Below are 23,184 nucleotides of genomic sequence, written 5' to 3' on the forward strand. Positions count from 1 at the left end.
AAAAGCTTTTGCACAACTAAGGATATCATCAATAATGCAAAAAGACAACCCACAGAATGAGAGAAAGTACTTGCAAAGGATGTGAGTTACAAAGGACTAATTTCCAAAGTATACAAACAGTTCATACAGCTTAATCTCAAAAAACAAGCAACCCAATTAAGGGTTGAATAGGAATGGATAATTTGGGAATTTGAAATTTGCACCTCTAGGGGAGATATAGAAATGTTAGCTATCCTGATCGTGGTGGTGTTTTCATTGGTGTATACATCTATCAAAATTCATCAAATTGTACATTTGAATATGTGTAGTTTACTGTACAGGAATCATATTACAATAAAGGTGTTTAAAAAAAAACTTCATGTGGGATAGTCCATAATAAAAAAAAAAAAAGAAAATAATATATCAAAATTCAATCAGGCAATCAATCGAAAACCAAATATTTCCAAAATCATCAGGACTGGTAACTTGAGGGAAATGAATATAGTTTTCTTCTTGGCCAACAAATAGAACTGCATATGAAAAAGAAGAGGAAGAGGAAGAAAAAGAGGAGGAACAAGAAGAGAAAGAAATTTCCAGTTAAGACTTCCTAATAATTTAAAATGTCACGTTGGCTGGAAATACTCTGCTTTAACTGGTTTTTGCTAGCAAAGACCTTTACTTGATGGCAAATTTAAATACATGGATATAGTAAAATTACATATAAATGTAGCTAATATAAACAATGAGAGAATTAACTAAATGTATCAATCAGTTTTGTCCATTTAAATTTGTAATTTTGGGGCTGCAGGTTGTACACAAGCCAGTTTTGGGGTTATTACCACTATCATCAATCTCATCCATTCTCTGGATGCTCAGGGCATCATACTATTCTAATAATAAACATCACAAATAAAAAAAAAAAAAGCCAGATCTCATCAAATAGATTGAATTTAACCAAAGCAAGGTGCAAAGATTTTTTTCTACCTTCTGCTATGAGGTCTATTAAGGAGAAAATAATCTTTGTTTAAGAAATAACATTTAAAAATGTCATTGGTATAATATGTATTTTGTTTTAAAATGAGGCTAATGGTGACTGTTGGGAATTTTTCTGAGGTTTACCTAAGTTTGACAAAGGGGTTTTGGAATGCTTCAACCCCTATAAAAATACAATAAACTTGAAATAAATGAGAAAGAAAAAATAACACAAAAAGTTTTATGACTATAGAATTTTAGGGCCTTCAAAATAGGTGTTGTCTTAGTGTACTCAAGCTATCATAACCAAATGCCACGGACTGCATGGCTTAAACAATCAAAACTTACTTCTAACAGTCTGGAGGCTGAGAAGTCCAAGATCAAAGTGCTGGCCAATTTAGTTCCTGGTGAGAGCTCTCTTCCTGGCTTGCAGATGACCCCCTTCTCACTGTGTCCTCACATGGCCATTCCTTACTGCCTGCAAGTGGAGAGAGAGCTCACTCTCTTCTTTCTCTAGGGCCACCAGTCCCACTGGGTTAGGACCTCCACCTCATGACCTTTTTTCATCTTGATTGCTTCCTAAAAGGCTGATTTCCAAATACAACTGCATTGGGGGGTTACAGCTTCAATATATAAATTTGACAGGGTTTGGGAGGAGACACACAATTCAGTTCACAGTTAGGAGGCTGGATGCTATAGAAGGAAAGGGTTAATACAATTTTCCTGATACTAGGGTGGCTGAAGACTATCAAAGAACAGGGTTGAATGAAAACTAAAATTTAAGTTATTTTGCATTAAGTACTGTCCTTCATATTCTTCCAAATTTATTGAAGCTTAGAACACACAGGCTCATCAATTAAAATCTTTTATTTAATTCTTTATCTCTCCAAAATGGAGAGCAGCAACTGCTTGTGTGTCTGGGTGTGTAGAGCACAGAGGGAAGAGATCAGCAGCAGGTGGTGGGCATAGGAGGTGATGCATGTGTGAATACTGGAATCAATAGGAAGTGGTTTAAAAATCACAAGATCGTATGTTCTTGTGAACTGATATATTAGAACATTTCTCTATATGAGGAATGAGGTAATTTTATGTGTCTTAAAGGACAAGATAACCTCAGTTGATATATATTTCATATGGAGTTCAGAAGAAGTGCATATGCTATATGTATGTATGCTCCCATATGTATATGTTTAGTGCATTTATTATATATATATAAAATACCCATACTATATATTATATATATAATATCTATATAATACACATAAACACATACTTATGTGTATATGGTATATTTAGAATTTGTGATCACATATAAAATTAATCAACAAAATGTGTTGTCAGAATAGTGAGTCCTACTTGATTTCAAAAGCATGACTAGATTATTTTAGAGATAGATCAGGATAAATATATGCCATAAAGGATGATTAAAAGCAGGTAGAACTGGGACAAGCAAAAGGAGAAGAGGGGAGGAGATGTTATAAACAAAGTTTCCCAGATTGGATGGATAGAGTACGTACAAGGATGACTGAAGAATAGGAATGATGAAAAATAAGGGGAAGGGTGCAAAGAGGAACTGCATTGTGCAGGACCTGCCTTGAAAATCTGAGTGTGAAATGTACCTTCAAATCAGTAATTCTCACCTGTGACGTTACAACACATTGCTTCCCTCTGTTATGTATTACATGTGTGTGTGTGTGTGTGTGTGTGTTTGTGTGTGAATCAGAATAAAAGAGGAGAGCTGCAATATTCAAAATGCAAACCCCACATACTGCTGAATACTTTGAAAAACAAAGAAAACATTATGTTGAATTTGTCCGAGTGGAGAACAGAAGGAAGATTTACACTCCAAAGTTTAAAAGATTGAGGAAATGAGGTAGTGGCCCTGACCCGAGTGACGCTGGATTCCAGGAGACTGAAGTGGCAGAAGCATATGCAGAACAGAGAACGTGTGCAGTGGGAGTTCCCATCAACGGCTGTGAGGATGCAGGGGATGATGCCCACCAGAAGCCACAGCAGCTGGGAGTCTGGATGAACATCCCCCAGACTGGCAAAGGAAGAAGTGGAGGCACTACCTAGCCACATGCTTTCAAACAGGTTTCTGAAACTTGCAAAGACACATGGCCAGCACATTTCCTGCATTTTTATGGAAACAGTTTTCTTTTTAGAGAGACAAAAAGACAGATGAGGAAACTGACTGAATCAGGATCACCAGCAAGTGTTATTATGGAGAAGACCAAGCTAAATTTAAGACAATAAAATATGATGCTAATTGTACTCCAAGCCTAGTTAGCAAGTGATACCTTTGTGCAGTTAAAAAGCTTACAGAATCAGCAAATTCATGACTTAAGCGGAAAAAAAAAGAAGAAGCTAGTGTAAAATTGAAAGGCTCAACAAGGACATTTTACTGAACTCACAGTTCTTTTCAGAATTGGAAATAAAAGGTGAAATGAATTTAGTGTCTCTTGTATGTCATGGATTATTTCTTACATGTTGTGACCCAATAAAATTATTTAACGAATAGTGATGTTCTATCAATAAAAATAGCTTAAATTCTATGTGTTCTTGATTTGTGCCTACTCTCAAAATCATAAACAAAGAGCAGTGGACACATTTATTTATGAGGAAAGACTGTTTATTTCCTCTACACTAAAATACAATTAAAAAAAAGTCAATGGCATATTCCATTTTCTTTTACTCAAAAGTAAATGATTTTATTTGCAGTCCAAAACAATCTATCAAATGAAATATAGCAATAAAAAGTGACTCAGAGAACTATGGGAAAATTACATTTTCAGATGATTACCAATTAAGCATGGAAAACTATGTTATCCTTACCTACTAGAATTTTTTTTTAATTGGGTCTCCCCTTAAAATGACCCCTTGTGATTATAAATACGGCCACAAGAAAATCATGCTTCTGCTGTTTCCCAAGGGAGATGATATTTTAATGAATTCTACATTACCAATTTAAACAAAAGCATAAAAATAATACTAATGAAATTAGCAAGATCGGTGTTAATGTAGTTTTGAAGAACTGTAATTGAGTTTTGCATGTGGGAACAGAGACTGCCAAAGTTAGTTCAGGAGTAAGTGCTGAAAATAGAATACCTCTCCCTCTCGACAGGGTTTTTGGAGAAAAGAAATGGCAAGGGAGTCAGATTTTCAATATACTTTGGTCCTTTAAATTAACACCCTTAAACCCAAATTATGCTGGTAAATAAAACTGTATATGTATGAAGAATACGCTGAATTTTTTCAAGACAGATTGGCCTCAAAAAAAATAAATGTGACAAGATAGAATAACAAAAGCTAAAAAGTGAGTTGAGATTGTTTCCTTAGCAGGGAATATATAATGGTGTTTTTTCAGGTAAAGAGACTTAGTCTTCATTGTTATTTATTTCACACAAAGTTAACTCCATATACTTTTGTGAAAAACATACTTGAGAAAAATATTCATTGGAATAGACAAATTTCCTGGCTTAGAGCTGGACTAGACTGGAGCTACAGACACGAAGAAAGGGGAAATTACTTATGTTGCTAAGCAAGTCAGAAAAAGTAGATTTTTTTCTGTATTCATTTTTCACATTTATTCTACACTTTCTATTTCTTCAAATATAAATCCATTATTATGGAAGAGAATTTTATCAAGATTGGGTAAATTTTTATTCTCTTCTGTGCAATTTGAAACTCTCTCATTTGTTTAAGTCTATTTTAAATAACATGACACCTTGAATGGTTTCTGACAGTTTCCTTTATACATATGTCATACATACATATATACACATGACAATAAAACTGCTATGCATTCTTTTGATTGTATGAAAAGAAAAAAAAAGTCCTATAACCTCATACTGAAGTAAATCTTAAAAAATCAAGGATGAGATAAATGCAAACATTTACAAAATATTTGGTGTTCTAGAGAAGGTATTTTATCTTCATTTTGAATATGTTTGAATTATATTTGAATATATATTTTATATTTTCATTTTGAAGGATCACTACATTATTCATTACATCATGCAGTTATAACCTTAAAAATAATACTAGATAAGAACAATAAGAGAACTGAAAATTTTAGGCAAATTAACTTGCAAATATGTAATGACCTAAATAAAATATTAGGAAAAAATGAATCCAAATAATGCATGTATGTATAATGTCAGTATTGGACACATCTCAAAAATGCAAGACAATTATTAGCAGTCCAGCTATTAATATAACCAAACACATTAAGATTTAAAAAGGAAAAACATATAACTGTCTTAATAAATGCAGGAATAGAAAACATTTACAGAGACCACTTTTCCCCAATGATCGAGATCTCTTAACAATTGCTTTTACTACCCTTATCTTTGCTAGTCATGAAAAGGAAGAATTATTCATTCTTTATTAAACACAAGATTTTTTTGAGCTCTCTTTATATTCTTAAAATAGCAAATTTCATGAAGTCTAAAATTTTGAAAAAAATTAATAGAATAAACTTTACGTATCAAACTGTACTTTAAAAAAAAAAACTTCATTCCTTCATTAATATAGAGGAGTTGGCGATTACATAAAAGAAAGGTGTAATCATAAGTTCCTTAGTCTTTGTTATTCTCCCGAACTAATAGTTCCTTTTTCCTTCGTTTTTTTTTTTTTTTTTCCTACCTATGATGGTTAATTTTATGTGTTAACTTGACTAGGCTAAAGGGTTCCCAAATAGCTGGTAAAACATATTTCTGGGTAGTGTATGAGGAAGTCTTTGGGAGAGAATTTGAATCAGTAAACTGAATAAAGAAGATCATCATCCAATTTGTCAAGGGCCTGAATAGAAAAAATAAGGGTGGAGAAAGGGCAAATTCACTCTCTCAGCTTGAGCTGGGACATTCCTCGTCCTCTACTTTTGGACAGTGGTGCCCCTGGTTCTTGGGCTGTTGGACTTAAGGCAGTTACATGACTGACCCTCATCCTCCCCTCCCCATTTTTAGGTCTTCAGACCTATACTTCATTACACTGTTGGCTTTCCTGTTTTTCCAGCTTGCATATGGTAGATTACAGGACTCACCAGCCTCCATAGCTAGTGAGCCAATACCTATAATAAATCTCCTCTTACATATGATCTTTATCCTATCGGTTGCTTCTCTAAACCTAACTTCCTTAGCTAATTAAAAAAAAATCCTGTCAAAATCCCATTGTCTTTTCTGCTATGCTCCTTAACACCACCATCACTGCCATGTGCAAAATTTATGTCAAATAATCTAATCTTCACTTTTCTTTCTTCCTGGCAGCAAAAAAAAAAAAAAAAAAAAAAAAAAAAGATGCATTTGTATAATTAGGGCCATCATAGATTTACGATTTCTAGATTCAGCAAGATCATAACGTATGACAAAATGAACTAAGCAATTAAGCTTTCACAGTCCTGCAGCTAGAGACCTAACGAAACCATGAAGAATTTTATATTTAAATTGAAAGAAAGATACATATACATATATTCCTGACTCTCTCCCTTTTTGTATTCTCTGACTTTAAATCCACAATATGAAGAAGATCTGAATGTCAAAGCATTTGCACAATAGCTTTCCAATTTTTATCTATTTTCCCTAAAATATTTTTTTTTTAAGACTACTTCAGTTTTAATTTTGGCTGGTGTTCCAAAGGCAATGGTCAATATAATTGATTCTGAGAAACCTAAAAGAATCTATCCAGAATATGCTAAGGCATCATATAACTGGTCTAGCCATTGTGAGCTTTCATTTCCAAACCTATGTTAGTGGGTCAGGTTACAGAAACCAGGGAAGAGGCATTTCTTTGTGCAGAATTACTGAAATTTGGTGACCATTCTTCTCCTCTATCTTACTGTAAATATCATTATTCCCTAGAGTAATGTCTCACCTACCTCTCTCTCTTCCAATTCTTTTTGACAATAGAGAACCAATTTCATTAACCACTTCCCTCTTTACAGGTCTTTGAACTTAGTAGGTACATTATCTTGAACATATTAGGGACTCAATAAAAATGTTACTCACCAAATGAGAGAACTCAGGACAGGTATAAGAAAATGGCCAACTTTTATTGTATTTGAGGTTGAAATGAACACCTAATATATAAACAGGAAGCAAGAATGGGCAACATATGTCACTGGCTGAACTTTCATTTTATAGACAAGAATCTGCTCAGAAAAATACATACATAGATAAATACATAAATAAATAATCCACCTAAAGTTAATTTAGTTAAAAATAAAGAATACATTAAAGTTAGAGTCAGTTAATAGAGGAGAATAAACCAGTCAGTTAATTATCAGTGAATGGTGAGTATATGATTAGTTAATTAACACTTTGTGAACAGTAAAGGATAGCTATCCTCTATGGCAATACTGTTTCCCTAATACTACATGACACGTCATCCACCATGATAGTCTGAGAAACAATCCAGTGTTATTTTAATTTGAAATGTGTATGTGTAATCTCTACTCCTCAACAACCAGGAATGAATTCAGTAGTGACATGAATTCAGAAATGTAGAAATAAATCTTGTGAGCCAGCCTCTTTGAATGTCCCAATCTAGTAAGCCAAAAAAAAAAAAAAATGCTTAGAGTTTGAATGACATTATTGAGGTTTATATTTCATCATTGGGGTAATATTTTCCCAGCGACTGGTAATCCAGAACATGCCATTTTTCACCAGTGCATATAATGGTAAGGCTACTTATGTTTAAAATGGTTTCTATGCATGGTTACATCTGTGGAAGTAAATTACAGGCAATCCAAAATGTTGAGTGAAACTTGTCTATAAACCCTATTGGGTCCTTGCTCTGTTACATATTTCTGTATAGAATAGTCAAGAATAAAGTGTTTTTTGCTACTTATCTTCTGTTACAAATTAAGGTTATGTATTCTGTGCCTAGAAATAGGAAAGCAATTTAGTAAAATAATTGCTTTAATGAATGTAAAAAATGTACTATGTGATAGCAGAAGGAAAATGTGAGAAAGTCAAATAAAATTATTTTATGATAAGCCATACAATAGGAAAAGGCAAGGCTGTCATGCACTCCCTCCTTTAAGAGATTTTTTGTTTTAAACATATGCTCCTTATCTGCTTCATTTCTTAATCCTTTATAATTTCTGTACATGATCAAACTAGCAATTCTAAAGTTTATACATGTTTCCTTTTATTCATTGTAACTGTTTACTTTCCTGCTTAGAAAAATGATTAATCCTTCCAGACACACCTCAAATCTCTCTTCTGTGGACCATTCCTAAAATCTTCCTAATCTTCCTTGCATCTATTGTAGCATTTATATTATTCTCTTGTTTGTCCTTTATTCTTTCAGTAGATTACTATGCATTCAATTCTTTGAAGGTAAGGACTATTCCTTAGAAATCTTTAGATCCCTACATGAAACATTGTGCTGGAAACATACATTATTCATTTTTTTTTCAATCAGAGTGAAATTGAAGGAGATTTTATATAAATAATTGTTAACTCAGTTGATTGTAAATGGAAATGAGGAAAAAAGAAAAGTGAATTCAAAGATGAATTTAAGAGAATAAGCAGTATTAAGATGCTTTCTATCTAGGAAATGATTTGGGGATGGAAAGGGATACAATTCAAGTGGGAAGATGCGGGTCATTAAGAGAGAGAAAAGGCATACATTCATATCATACTTTGATTTTTTATCTTGGCTTTTCCAATGTCAGTGCAAATGACGTGTAATACATAACAGAGGGAAGCAATGAACTGGCTACTTTAATTTGGATGAAATTTCCTTTATATTCACAGCATCTTATAGATGTATGACACTTCAATAATTACTTGGTACTGTCAGAGACAAGTATTTGATATAATCTTGTCCAAGGAGAAGGAGAACATTATCCCCCATTATTTTTCCCAATAATTAATGAAAGCATTCATTTCTATATGTTTTATTAAAACTACGGGAACTAACTACTCCCATTTTCCTCCTCATCTGCTCAACAGTAAACTCACTGCAGTCATGAAAATATTATTCTTCATCATTTTCCTAACATGTATGCACTATATTCATCTTGATTTATATAAATCACAGATGATGTTTATGACCCATCATATACAAGAGATAATTATTCAGATTAATTAACATTAATATGCTACTTTCATTTTTGTCATGTAGATGCTGTGTATCAGTTTGGTTCCAAATAATGTGCAATGTGGGATGTTATACTAGTGAATTGATTTTAAAATATGACAGCACTCACAATTAGCAATGAATATATCTAAAGAATTACACTTTTGCAGTTTCTTTGATTGAAATACCTTCTTTTTAGGGAAAATTTTTGCAGAGTTTTTATCACAAGTAATTTTTTAAATATTGTAGCTAAACTGCACATATGCTTTTCAAGTTGAGTACATGATACATGTCCAACTTTTTTAATACTTCAGTGACATCACTTTTGTATAAGAAGCCATGAGAAATCATTTTTCACTTGAGCTTTTTCAAGTAACATAAGCTTGCACTCAGACTTGAAAGGATGGCAGAAATGCAGTGAGGAGCAAAAAAGATATGCCGACCTTTTCACAGAGAAATCAGATTTTTAAATTAAAGAGAGCTTAATGGAGAAATGACAAAGTTAATTATAATGTACAGATGAGTAGAGCCTTCTATTTGAAATTGAATCACCTGAGGTGGTTTTCTTTTTACCTGCCTTCAGAACCCAAAGGATCAAGCAAGATTCCTTTTTCTATCTTGGTTAATTCCATTATCTTGAAAAAAATATTCATCTATTTCAAATTTTAGATTTGTCATCTACACATTAAATGTAATAATTCTATACAGATAACAGGTTGTTATATGAAATGAAAATACTTATAAACTAGTAACTATGTTTAAGATATTGTGGGAAAAAGTAAAATAAATAAAATTATTTTTTTGTGTGTGTGTGAATACATGAATGGCCTAAATTTCTTTAGCCATGGGTGTCTAATATATTTTTTTACTTGGTATTTTGCCAAATACAGAAAACTATTATTAGTTAGAGTTCATCATTTAACATCCTTGATTATTATCTTTTCTATGTAAACTTGACAAATGAGTGTACTACGTGCCAGGCATTGAAGTAACTGTTAGGTGTGCAGAGGTCCTTGCTCTTTTCAGGTGTACAGTTAAAGTAGTAAAGAAAGACACAAAATGATTAAAAGAACAAACAGACATATAAATAGACTTTCGCAGCAAGTATCATAAGAAATATACACATTTATAAGAGACCATATGGGGTATATACCTATATCTATATCTATATCTGTATCTATATCTGTATCTGTATCTATATCTATATCTGTATCTATGAGAGAGTTGGGAAAGGTCTTTCATCGGAGGTGGCAAAATGGTACCTGAATTAAAAGGAGACGTTTAGAGACGGTAAGAGAGAGTTAGTAAGATGATGTGTGAGTGTGTGGACTGCTTGATTTCATCACAGATATGGCAACATGTGCAAAAGCCCTTGATCAGGAAAGAAACTAGTGTCTTTATAAAGACTGAAAGGAAGACTTCAGCAGCTGAGTCAAAACAATGGCACTAGTTAAAGCTGGGGAGATAAGCAGGGGATAATCACCCATGGCTTTCGAAAACAGGAAGACAATTGGAAAACTTAAGCGTATTATGACCAAGGTGTATTATTCAAAATTTCATTTGGTTGTTATATAGGGAATTGACCAAAGAAGTAAGAGTAGAAATAGAGAGAGTAGTTGGCAGTAGAAATGGGGAGAAATGGTTGTAAGTTAAGATTCTTTTAAGTAGTACAAATAAAGTTACTGATGAATAGATATGGAGAGCAAATGAACAAAAAAAGGCAAGAATGATTCTCAGTATTTTGACTTTGATAGAACTAACATTTACTGGTATGAGAAAGTTGGAAAGAAAACAAGTTTTGAGAGAAATCTGTTAAATTTTGGAAATGATAAATGAAAATGCACGTGATATTTCAAGCAAAACTACCAAATAAGAAGTTGATCTTAATTGTGGAATTCAAGAAATAGTTCTGTACTAACTATATAAATTTGGGAATAATCAGCATACAGTTGGCAGAAAACCCAAATGGATATGATCATCTTGGGAAAGAATATAGATGAGAGAGAAGACTTAAACTTAAGTTCTAAAGAGTTCCAGTATTGAGATGCCTGTTGAAACAGCAGTGTTCAGCAAAAATAACTATGAAGGAGCAGCCACGCACGACCAAGAAAATCAGAAGATTGTGGTGTTGCAGAAAGCAAGAGAAATATGTATTTCATGAAGGAGAAAATGCTTACCAGTAATAGCTCTATAATTTTTACATAGGAGAGCTTTAAAGAAAGTCAAGAGTATGTGTTTGGAGGGAAAGAGAAGACCAGTTTTACTTAGATTATATATCTTCATTTACTATGGCTTGATGAGGAGGTGATGGAGGAAAAGACAGGGGCTAAAATTTCCCCAAGCTCTCCCTCGACATGGTGGGCTTTCTTAAATTTTGCAATGAGAATGGCATCGGGTGCATTGTCTAGACTCTAGGCCAGTTTCAGTGTAATGCTGGGGACATTAGCTACAGTAGGGTAGGCTGAAAATGACAAAGAGGTGAGAGGTAAATAAAATAGGTATAAGTAACTTTTAATAGACATTTATTTCTATGGCCACCTATGAGGTCAATGGAAAGTTTTCATTTCTGTTTTTATCATATTTGGTTTTAAGTTATTTGTTTGGGTGAACCCTGTTATCCACTTAATAATTTACAGACTATTTTCTACTTATATTTTATGCTTACAATAATCCCATAAACCATTACATTTTACCAAAGAGGCAAATAAGATTTAGAGAAATGAGGTTACTTTTGGAAAGCAAAACAGAAAGTAAGCAACTTAATTTTTGGCATATAAGGTTTATTTATAATTTGCATCAGTCAAGATTTGTTTTCAGCTCACCACTATTATTATGAAGTAACGATCAGAGACTCTTTTAGACTTGCATTGAGCAAAACTAATTTGACTTGCTTCTTTGATTCAGAATAATGAACACTAATAAACAAACGTAATTTTCCACAACCTTCAACAAGGAAAACTTGAAATTGAAATGCAAACATATTCTGAATTTATGCTTTTCTATTTCCTATATTTGTAACTTTTCTAACGTGAGTTTTGGTGGTTATGTTACATAATTAAACACACTGATTTTTACAATGGAAAAAACAGAGGATTATTGCATATTTCATACAATACCTGGATATGAATTAGACTGAGGATGACTAGTGAGAAAAAATTAGTATCATTTATATCACAGCTTGATACCACAGCTATTGATATTGAAGATCTGAACCATGGTAAGATCCTTAATTTTTTTTGTATTTTTTTTTTTATTGAAGTATAGTCAGTTTACATTGTTGTCAATTTCTGGTGTACCGCACAATGCTTCAGTCATACATGAACATATATATATTTGTTTTCATATACTTTTTCACCATAAGTTACTATAAGATATTTAATATAGTTCCCTGTGCATTACAGTATAAACTTGTTGTTTATCTATTTATATATATTATAAGTGTATATATATATATATGTATATATATATATATGTTAGTATCTGCAAATCTCAAACTCTCAGTTTATCCCTTCCATCCTCTTCCCCCTAGTTACCGTTAAGTTTCTGTTCTATGTCTGTGAGTCTGTTTGTTTTGTCAATAAGTTCATTTATCTTTTTCTTTTTTAATTCCACATATGAGTGATATCATATGGTATTTTTCTTTCTATTTCTGGCTTACTTCACTTAGAATGACAATCTCCAGGCCCTTCCATGTTGCTGCAAATGGCATTATTTTATTGGTTTTTATGGCTGAGTAGTGTATATATATATATACCACAGCTTCTGCATCCAGTCATCTGTCCATGGACATTTAGGTTGTTTCCATGTCTTGGCTACTATAAATAGTTCTGTTATGAATATTGGGGTGCATGTGTCTTTTTGAATTAAGGTTCCCTCTAGTTATATGCCCAGGAGTGGGATTGCTGGATCATATGGTAAGTCTATTTTTACCCTTCTGAGGAATCTCCATACTGTTTTCAATAATGGCTGCACCAAACTGCATTCCCATCAACAGTGTAGGATGGTTCCCTTTTCTCCACAGCCTATCCAGCATTTATCATTTGTGACTTTTGAATGATGGCCATTCTGACTGCTGTGAGGTGATACTTAATTTCAATTGTAGTTCATAACTAAATTTATATGAACAAACATGTAGATAGCAAAATTAGATGATGTTGTCCTGAATTGCCTGGGAATGTAATGCATTGCTTAATAAACATAGCTTATATAAAACACATAAAAATAATTCATAGAATTAGAATAAATGATAAATAATACAATTCATCATTATTATGAGCAATGATCCATTTTGTAAAATTCAGGTTATGAGAATTCATGAATAGTATCAAATTGACACATCTTGGCTTTAGATACATGACCTCTAATGATTTCGAGCCTGTTCATTTCTCTGTACCCTGAGAACAAAGTTATTTGTCTCTATAAACGTCTCCAAAACCTGTGTGTTCAGCTTGGTCATTTCTTTTTGAGTTCACGGCTTTTATTTTTGTATGAATATGTTTTTCTGAATATTCTGCTACCATTTTAAACACAGCATTTAAAATATACCAATATTTGACCACAAGATATTTTCCCTGCCTTATTTCTTGTATATGCCAAAAAACCTACCTTTCTTCTAGTCATACAGGCTTACAACCTTAGAGATGTATTTCTCTCTTCAGTGCTTTATTCCTCTACCAAGTTCTATTAGCTTTGTAAAATTTCACAGGTTTGAGCATTTTGCTCTCTTTCCAAAATGCTACATTGATTACAGTCATGTTTCATAGCTATTGCATTTTCTGCTGCCTGGCTTCATGCCTGCAAAACTCCACTAGGCAAAATATTGTATGTTAGAATACTCTTCCTAAATATGCCTCTCCCTTCTCTTGAATAACATCTCATTCTCTTTGGAATAACATTCAAACCCTTTTCCTTGACATGCAAGGCCATAAATGATCTGGCCAAATGGAGATCATTCTACCATTCCATCATTCACTTATACAAATGCATTACTTCAACTAAAATTGTAAATCACTTTTACCCCAAAGATGTCCCATTCATTCTTCCCTCAGTGTCATGTCTTTTATCAGGTGCCCTGCCTCTCCCCTGCTTATTTAAGTCCCAGCCCTCATTTCAATGCCCAACTCATAGGAAAGTCTCTTACCTTTGAATTTTTATAATGTTTATTTCACTATTATTTGCCACAATGACAACATACTTCACCATCCTCTAACACTCCTCTCCATAGATAATCTTTTAATATTTATTTTATATTAAGTACACTCTCAAAAACAACAAGGAAACAAATATTAACAGCACCTTACTGAGTACATCTGCCAGTCCTAGGTTGTCTAGCCTATAAATCCCATTTATACATTTCCAGAATTTCCCAATACGTGTGTCTTACTGGGACAGGAGCCCACCTCCCACTGTAGAAAATGAAATGTTTTATCTAGCCTTTCAGAATGCCAAAGTTTGGACACAATGTCTAGACTTAGCCATGAATTCGCTGAATCAAAAATCTGAATCAGAAGCTAGGGACTTAAAGCAGCAGCAGCAATGGCAGTTAATCCAGTTTCAAAAGGCAGCAGTGTAAACTGCCAAATTGGAGCCCCAGTGTGGTGCTGGTAAGTGCACGATGTCAGTATTCAGCACAGTGCAGCTGCACTTGTGGTCCTTTCTTAACTATTATGTGGCCTGATATTGTCTCTGTTTCTGGCTTTCTAGAGTTTCTCATGTCTTCTCCCAGCTCTGTGCAAGCTTTCTGGAAACTTTCTGACAATTCCTTTAAGTATCTATTATCCTTTCAATGAATTCTCTCTATGCCAGTATTATTCAGTTATTTTTCATTTTTCAAGTGGGAATTTTAAAAATGCACTTGGCTACAGTAAGTTAAAATATTTTTTTAACTACCAGGGTTATGGGTTGAATTGTGCCTAGATTCCCCAATCTTATGTTGAAGTCTTCAACCCCAGTACCTCAGAATGTGAACTTATTCAGAAACGAAGTCATTGCAGATACAGTTAAGATAAGGTGATACTGGAGTAGCATGGACCTCTGACCTAATAGGACTGGTATCCTTATAAAAACGGAAAACTGGAGATAGATACACACAAGAACACCATGTGAAGATGAACCAAAGATTGGGTTCTACGTACCAAGGAACGCCAAAAATCAGCAGCAAATACAGAGAGAGTCATAGAACAGATACCTAGTGATGGTTCTCAGAAAAAAAATCAGCCCTTTCACCACCCTGAGACAACAAATTTCTGTCGTTTTAGCCATTCAATTTGTGGTGCTGAGTTAACAGCAGCCCTAGAAAACTAATATAACCAGTACATCATACATTCCCTTCCTTAAACAAAGGGAATTCTCTAGTCCATGTTTCGTGCACTACGAGTTACTACAACCATAATCATCATAGAATAGGATAATGCTTTTAAACTTTGTATATACTAGACATGAAATACATACACATTTGTTATTTCAGACGATAAAGTTTAATAGAAATTTGGAATCAGTATCTATAGAATGAGACAAGAAACTACCCTGGAGGAATGTTCTTTCGAGGGGAGAAGGCACACTTTCTTGGATTCCAAGGAGTATTATTGTATCTATACTGCTCTGCTGTTAGTCATACGGCTACCATGATCTGGGTAGTGGGAGGAAAGAGAAATGGGAGAAAGAGAGTAGATGATAGACATATTTTCAAATTGAAGGCAAGGATCAACGAAAAAGAAAAAAAAAAAGATTCTAAATGTAAGACATAGGACAAGTGTGAAGTCCAGTTTTGCTGAGGCAACACTAGATGAAAAGTAAAAGCCAAAGAAGGGCAAGTTCAACCTGAGTGGACAATTCAGAAGATGTCCTAATTAATGAAAATGCATTTCCTAGAGTGAGATGATTTGAGACCTAAGAGAGTAGTGTTGGCTCCAGCACATTAGCATCTTGCCATAAATGATTTTATGGCTTTAAGCAAACCGATAGTGTGGGGTTGTTTTACCCAGATGAAAACCCAGAACTTACTTAGTCAAGTAAGTATCAAGAAAAGGTCAATTTCACTCTGTAGAATTTTTTTCCATCTTATTTTATAACTGTATATTTGAACCAAGAATTAATCATGGTTTTGTGTCATTCTTCAGTGTTTTGCGGGGGCAAACTCATGTGACTCTAAGATGGACTTTTAGTTTAGAGCAAGAAGGTTCAGGTTTATTTGGCCTTGTTACAAGACAAGCAGAAGCTTCCAAGGAGCTTGAGAGATGATTTTCTATGTCAAAATATTAAATATTTTTAAATATTCAAAGTTTTCTACCTATACTGAAGTCACTCTTTATTCACAAAATACATTTCATCAAACTTCCTAATATTTCTGCTAGCTACAGTTTTGTGTGAGAATAAAAACAGAAGTGACAGGAAAATAAATATATGATTGCTGAACAGTGAGTTTTTGAAGCAGAAAACTTACGTTTCCATTTACAACTTTTCAAAAAAAGAAATTTTAATTACCCATAGTTTTCATATGAGCCCTGTATGGTGAAGAGATAAAGCATGTCTATATGATTTAAAGAAGAGGCACCCAAAAAGGTGACATTTCAATGTGAATAAAACATCTTATTTTATAGTTCATAATGTATTTTCAAATCCAGTGGTTCCTTTGATCCTGAGAGTAATCCCATAAGTCATACAAAGCAAAGATCATTATCTGTGTTTTATAATAAAGACAGAGAGACTCAGAGTAAATTGGTTGAGCAAAGCACTGTTGGTGGTAAAGGAAAGTCAAGTGTAGGATTTGAGCTCTCCTGCAGTTCACTCTGTGTGACATAAATGGTTCAGTTTGAAAGGTCTGCCACCCAAGACATTATTTGAAAGGAATATCTTTCATTTGAAAGAAATATATTTATACTGTAACTGTAAAAGCCAAACCAAAAAATGTGGTTGCATTAAGTTCTAAATGGCGCTCAGCAGAATTACACAAGTAATTAAGCACATCTTATTGTTTTCAGGGGTCAATGATGTGTTACAAAACTATGCATATTACTTCCGCTAATGTTGGAAAAACTCAAGAAAACATAGCAGAACAATAGGTATTATGGAGGAATAATGAAGTAAAGATGGAAGAAGGGAAATAGAGGTGAAAGTTGTATTTATTTGGTTGCAAAATTCAATGCAATATACTAAAAAGTGTGCTTTGCAGGTTATAGTTTTTATTTACTCTTTGCTCTTGCTCATAAATGAGAAATAATAAATGCTGTATTTGAGAAATCAAGTTTATTTAGTAGGAAAAAATTCAATAGAGAAGGCCTCTTATTTAAAACACCCTGAATGAGTTTAATTAGATCTTAAGAAGCCAGCTTTTAAAGAGATTTTGTGGAATACCTGGTTTGCACATCTCATTTTATAAAGGGGGAAGCTGAAACTCATGGATTTTTAGGTTACAAGATTACAGAACCAAGATTTAGTACAATATTCCTAGCTTTTGGCAATTTCAACTCATCTTATTCATGATGGTCAACTGCCTCTGAAAAAAAAAATTTTAAAAGAGTGATGTTGCTGCTTTGGTACTTAAAAATATTTTCTTATTCATTGTTATTTTGCAAAGTGACAATTCTGAGGAAAAATACAGAAAAACAAAACAAAATGACAACAACTTTTGGTTAATATTTCTAATGACCAGAACTGAAATAAAAGATACACATATCAATGACTGAGTTGAGAACAGTGGGAATATTCTAAAGTATAATAAAAATTCATAACTTAAATGAGACTTCTTACCACTCAAGAATGAAAACATATGTAGGACATAAAATTAAACTTATAAAAGTCCTTGATGTTATTTGGTACAAAAGTTGATATACCAATTACAGTAATTATGACATTAAACTCCTAAATAGGTTAATAAAACATAAGCATTTAAAATTCCAATAGCATACATTCTCTTGTAGGAAAAAAATGTGTATAAATTTAAAAATACTTGAATAAAATGAATTTGAATAAGTAGGTTTGACTCCAAAATGGTTTATTCCCTATTGCTTATATGAAATAGGAAAATAATATTTTAAGATGCTTTTTGATTTTAAGAAGTATGAAAAAAATATAATCAGGTACGGAGAAGTCTTTCAATATAAGAAACAAAACAAAACAAAACAAAATAAAACTATAACCTTGAGGGTTAAACTTTAAAAAGATATTTTAGGGAGGTCCAAAAAAATAGACTCAAACTGCCACCTCTCTGTACCAGAGAAAGTGAATCAAAATGCTTTCTATCTTACAGATTAGTAATTAAAAAATGACCTTCTTATGGCAAGACTGACACTATAATCCCAAGAAAGTATCATTTTGCTAAGGTTCCAGCAAAAACAGCCTAGCTTCACTATGATTCTACAACAAGACACTTCTCCTTTATTTAAAACTTTCCTTAAATTCTATATTTCCAAAATAATGCTATGTAATATTTTAGTCATATAAAATTTCATGTTTTTAATGTGAATTTCATTTAACCCTTGGAATATTTTATTTTCCTTATATTGTGTTCCCCAGTGTTGACTGTCCTTCAGATAATTCTGCCTGTGTTGCTTGAAGGTATTTTAAGAATACACTTGTGGTCAAGCTAAAAAATCAACAGACTTTACGGGGAGTCATTTCTGGCTAAATTTTATTTTTCTGTATTTACCTTTTATTCTGCCTACAGGGATGATCACAGCTGATAATCCTGCAAACATTTTATACCATCCTACTAAGACAGGAGCTGTTTTGAGTGATCAATGACAAGTGGAGAAGAGCCATTTATAGATGATAAATGCCACGTGAAGGGATTTTGCAATTTGCTAATCTTTTTCACATGCATTATCACATTCAATTTTTGCAGCATCCCTGGAGGTAGTCATTATGATTCCTGTTTTATCACGGAAGAAATTCAAGTCTCAAAAATGTTATGACTTGCCCAAGGTCACATCAAATGATAAGAGACAGAGCTAGGAAATGACTTTGGGTTTTCTGGTTCTTAGTTTATGTTTCTATATAAGCAAAGCAATCATGAAAACGTAACAATATTGTTAGTAATTGCTTTGGGTTCCCATGTGGCTTCTCTACTTTAGTTTTCACTTTTCTCTTGTCAAATAAAAAACAACTCTGAACTTAGGTAAGGAGAGACTTTATTTGAAATCATTATTTCAAGAGGGAAGTAAGGAACTATTACAATGCGGAGGTGGAGAGAGACAGGACTATCACAATAATAGGCATCTGCAAGCATCTCAAAGGTTAGGTCAACAGGGCTTTTCTTTTCTAAAAAGAAGTAACCAAGGCTAGAAAGATTGGTATGGGGAAGTGTGACGAATGAGGATGGGGTGATTGAACAGTACATGAATGCTTCACCCTGAGGTCAGTCTGTTCTCCAGAGGGGACTTAAAGGAGGGGTTCTTTGCTTGCTCAGGCCAAGACTGGGTCAAAGTTTAGGAGTCTGGGGAAGGAAAGAATCTTAAACAAAGTTTGGTTAATATGCATTTTGGTTCCAGGTGATCAGCAGGGGCAAGTGATTCAGCTACTTATTCATGAGGCAAAGGATGGGAATTTGAAGAGTCTGTGGTTGGTTTTGTCACAGGAGCATCTGTGAGTCTAATCTAAGTCAGATGAGGAAGGATGGTTTTTGGAAGGGGGCCAAAAACTACAAACTTCCAGTTATAAAATAAGTAAGTCATGGGGATATATTGTACAGCATGGTGACTATGGCTAATAATACTGTTATGTATCTAAAAGTTGCTAAGAGGGTACATCTTAAAGGCCTCATCACAGAAAAAAATAATGTAACTATGCATTTGATATATATTAACTAGACTTATTGAGGTGATTGTTTTGCAATATATACAGATACCAAATTATTATGCTGTACATATGAAACTAATATAACGTCATATGTCAGTTATACCTCAATTGAAAAAAAAAGTTCTTAAAGTTAAAAATAAAAAGTGACTCTTCTCATTTTAAACATTTCTCCAGAGAAAAAAATACACGGAAGCCCTGAGATTCATGAGTCTTCCCACGACCTCTGGTCTTTATGAGAGCTTCCTATTATTTCTTGTATCACACAAAGTAGTATACCCACTCCTAAGCTCTCTTAATGCATGTCAGGGTGGGGTTAGCATTTATAAAACACATTAAGTCCAAGAAAGTTGAACAAATTCCAAACAGACATGAAGCTATTAAAGTAATTTCAGGTGAACCTAAATTTCACTTTCTCTTCAAATTTCTAACCATAAATATGACTTTGATTCTGTACATTTTTATTCTTCCTTTGGCAAAAGGAAATTGCTCTCCACCTATGGCTATTTAATATATGCAATATGTTTGTTAAACCACTCAGAACTTGTAAAATGTTATGCAAATATAAAGTATCTTTAGTACCAGAACTAGTAAAACTGACCAAGGAGCATTAACTTGACATGGCCCATGAAATCAAATGCTTTGCCAGTCTGCACCGTTTCAAGCCAGAATCACACAGTGGTCACATGTTATTAGAGCTGCTGCATGTCAGAATAAGGATAATGATTGTTCAAAACATCGCTACATTCTAAAACTTTTCCTGCACTATAATACAGCTGATTACTTTGCCTTTTTCACAAACATGCTTGTATTCTTTCATTCATCACATAGTCTTGATGTTTCTTTATGTATCTAACTCCCAATTTTCAATATCTCTTTGAGGGAGATATGAGAAAATAAATCAAGAAATCACACTTGGCACACAGAATTTAGTTTATAAAGACTGTATTACACATAGTTTTATTCTCCATGATCATTGCAGTGATTGGTACATAGTAATTGCTAGATTATTTTAGCTTAGTGTCTGTTTCTCTTTCTGTCTCAAGCCATAAATAACGATGATGATAATAATAATAAAGAAAAAGAAAAGTTGCACAGCACATTGTATAACTTGTCTTGTATAATTACTAAATTCCTGTTAGGTAAGTACTGTTATTTATATCCCACTTACGGATTAAGAGATAAGCACAGAACACGCAGTTCACAAGATTGGCCACAGAACTCAATCATGCATGCAATCAGCATAAATGATGCAGGACAAACGGATGTGAGGTGAGAGAAGGGTTGTGTCCCAGGCTTTGGTTGAGCCCCCGGACATGCCCCGCCAAGTGTGGGTCCTTGGCTTCGCACAGGAAAGAATTCAAGAGTGAGCCACAGTTGAGTGAAGGTAGATTTATTCAGAGAGATATATTGAAAGGCAAGAGAAAGGCCATGAGGTGTGGGGGTTGGGTGCTCAGAGTAGAGTAAAAGTAGGTACACACTCCATAGACAGAGTGCAGGCCATCTCCAAAGGGAGAGAGGGAGGGGGCGGCAGTGGCCGCTAGGCACCTTGTTGCCAGTTTTTATGGGCTTGGCGGCTTCATATGCTAATAAGGACCAGTCTAAGTAGCCTGGGGAAGGGGCTGGGATTCCCAGGAAGTTGGCCATTTCCCACTCTTTGACCTTTTGTGGCTAGCCTTGGGACAGCCATGGTATCTGTGGGTATGTTATTTATCACATTAATACATTACAGTGGGCGTATAATGAAGCTCAAGATCTGCTAAGAGTCAAATCTCCAACCATCCTGAGCCTCAAGGCCTACTGGGGGTTGAATCTTTCACCATTTTGATGTTAACTGTTGCAGCATTCCTTGACTGGCTGTGCCCTGCCCCCTTCCTGTCTCATATACATCTAAGCTATATTACCAAATGAGAACATTGGCTTAGGCCAGATGAGGGAGAAGCAAAGTGACATTTTAATATTTCTCTAAAATTCTGATTTCTTGGTTCTGATTTTCCTGGGAGGACAAAATTAAGTATGCAAGGTTTAATTTTATATTCTCGGTTATTTTTCTTTTAGTTTTGTTTCCACATTTCCAATTTATTGTTTTTACATGCAGTAGGTATTTTATAATATGAATAAGAATAATAAAATTAACTAGTATTTATGCAGACACATAGTGTGTGTCATTCTAAGCGTTTTATATGTACTGATACTGAGCAGGACACTGTGGAGTTTTCCTAGGAGCAGACCTCTTGTGTCCCCTGCCTCCTGTTTGTAGAAAGCCTTTAGCCCCCTAGGTCTTCCCCATGTTCCAAAGAGCAAATTTAATCAGAGAAGTGAGAAAATAGAGAACAAAGGAAAAGAGTTAAGCAAGACAAAATCAGTTTAGCCATAAAACAAAGTCGAGGAACTTTAGTTCCTTCTCCAGGGCTATAGGTAATATCCTGAGCCATTTCCTTGAGTTGTTTTGCAGAAACTAAAACCCCCGGCAGGCAGAAGTTAACTGCATGTAACCACAAGCATTTAGACCCCAGACCATTTGGATCCAGATTGATCGTACTGACTTGAGAAGTACCACCTGGTTACCTCCCCACAAACCCATCAAAAGAATGTCCATGAGCTGATCTCATACTCTGCAACCCTCTCCCTCCCCCGCCTCTAAAAGCCCCTCTCCAAAAGCCACCAGGGAGTTCGCACCTTTTGAGCATGAGCTGCTCATCCCCTTTGCTTGCCCCATGTTGGACGCCTCGCAATAAAATAGATACTACTTTCTTTCACCACAACCCAGTATCAGTAGATTGGCTTTACTGCGCACTGGTAAGTGGATGCAAATTTGGTTTGGTAACAGTATTAACTCATAATTCTTTCAACTCAGGCCACCTGACCCCTAATCCATGCTCTTAAACATGACGCAATACAGCCTCTCTTAATAAATCGTAGGCAATTTTTTTGTTTTGTTTTGCAATAAAGGAAAGTATAAATAAAATCAACTATTATAAAACATTTTAAAATAAAATGATATATATTCCCAGTCTTAGTACACTGGGGCATTATCTATCTACATTTTGTATCTTATGTACTTAGTAAGTAGGAAAACGGAAAAATGTGAACACTAAAATTTATACACTTTAATGTTGCACTGTCCAGAAACTCATGAAAGTCCCAGTAGAAAATGTACTTATTTCTTATTTTATTCTGCAATTATTTATTAAATAACCTCTATGAGTCAGGCACTGCCCTAGTTACTATGGATACAAAATAAACATGATAAAAGTAGTTGCCTTTTAAGTGGAGAGGAGCAGAAGGCAGAAAATTAAACAAATCTCATATTTCTAGTTTGTGATATCATAGAATATAATGGTCCCTGATGGAGAA

Source organism: Camelus bactrianus, chromosome 2, assembly GCF_048773025.1.
Source record: "Camelus bactrianus isolate YW-2024 breed Bactrian camel chromosome 2, ASM4877302v1, whole genome shotgun sequence".
NCBI lineage: Eukaryota > Metazoa > Chordata > Mammalia > Artiodactyla > Camelidae > Camelus > Camelus bactrianus.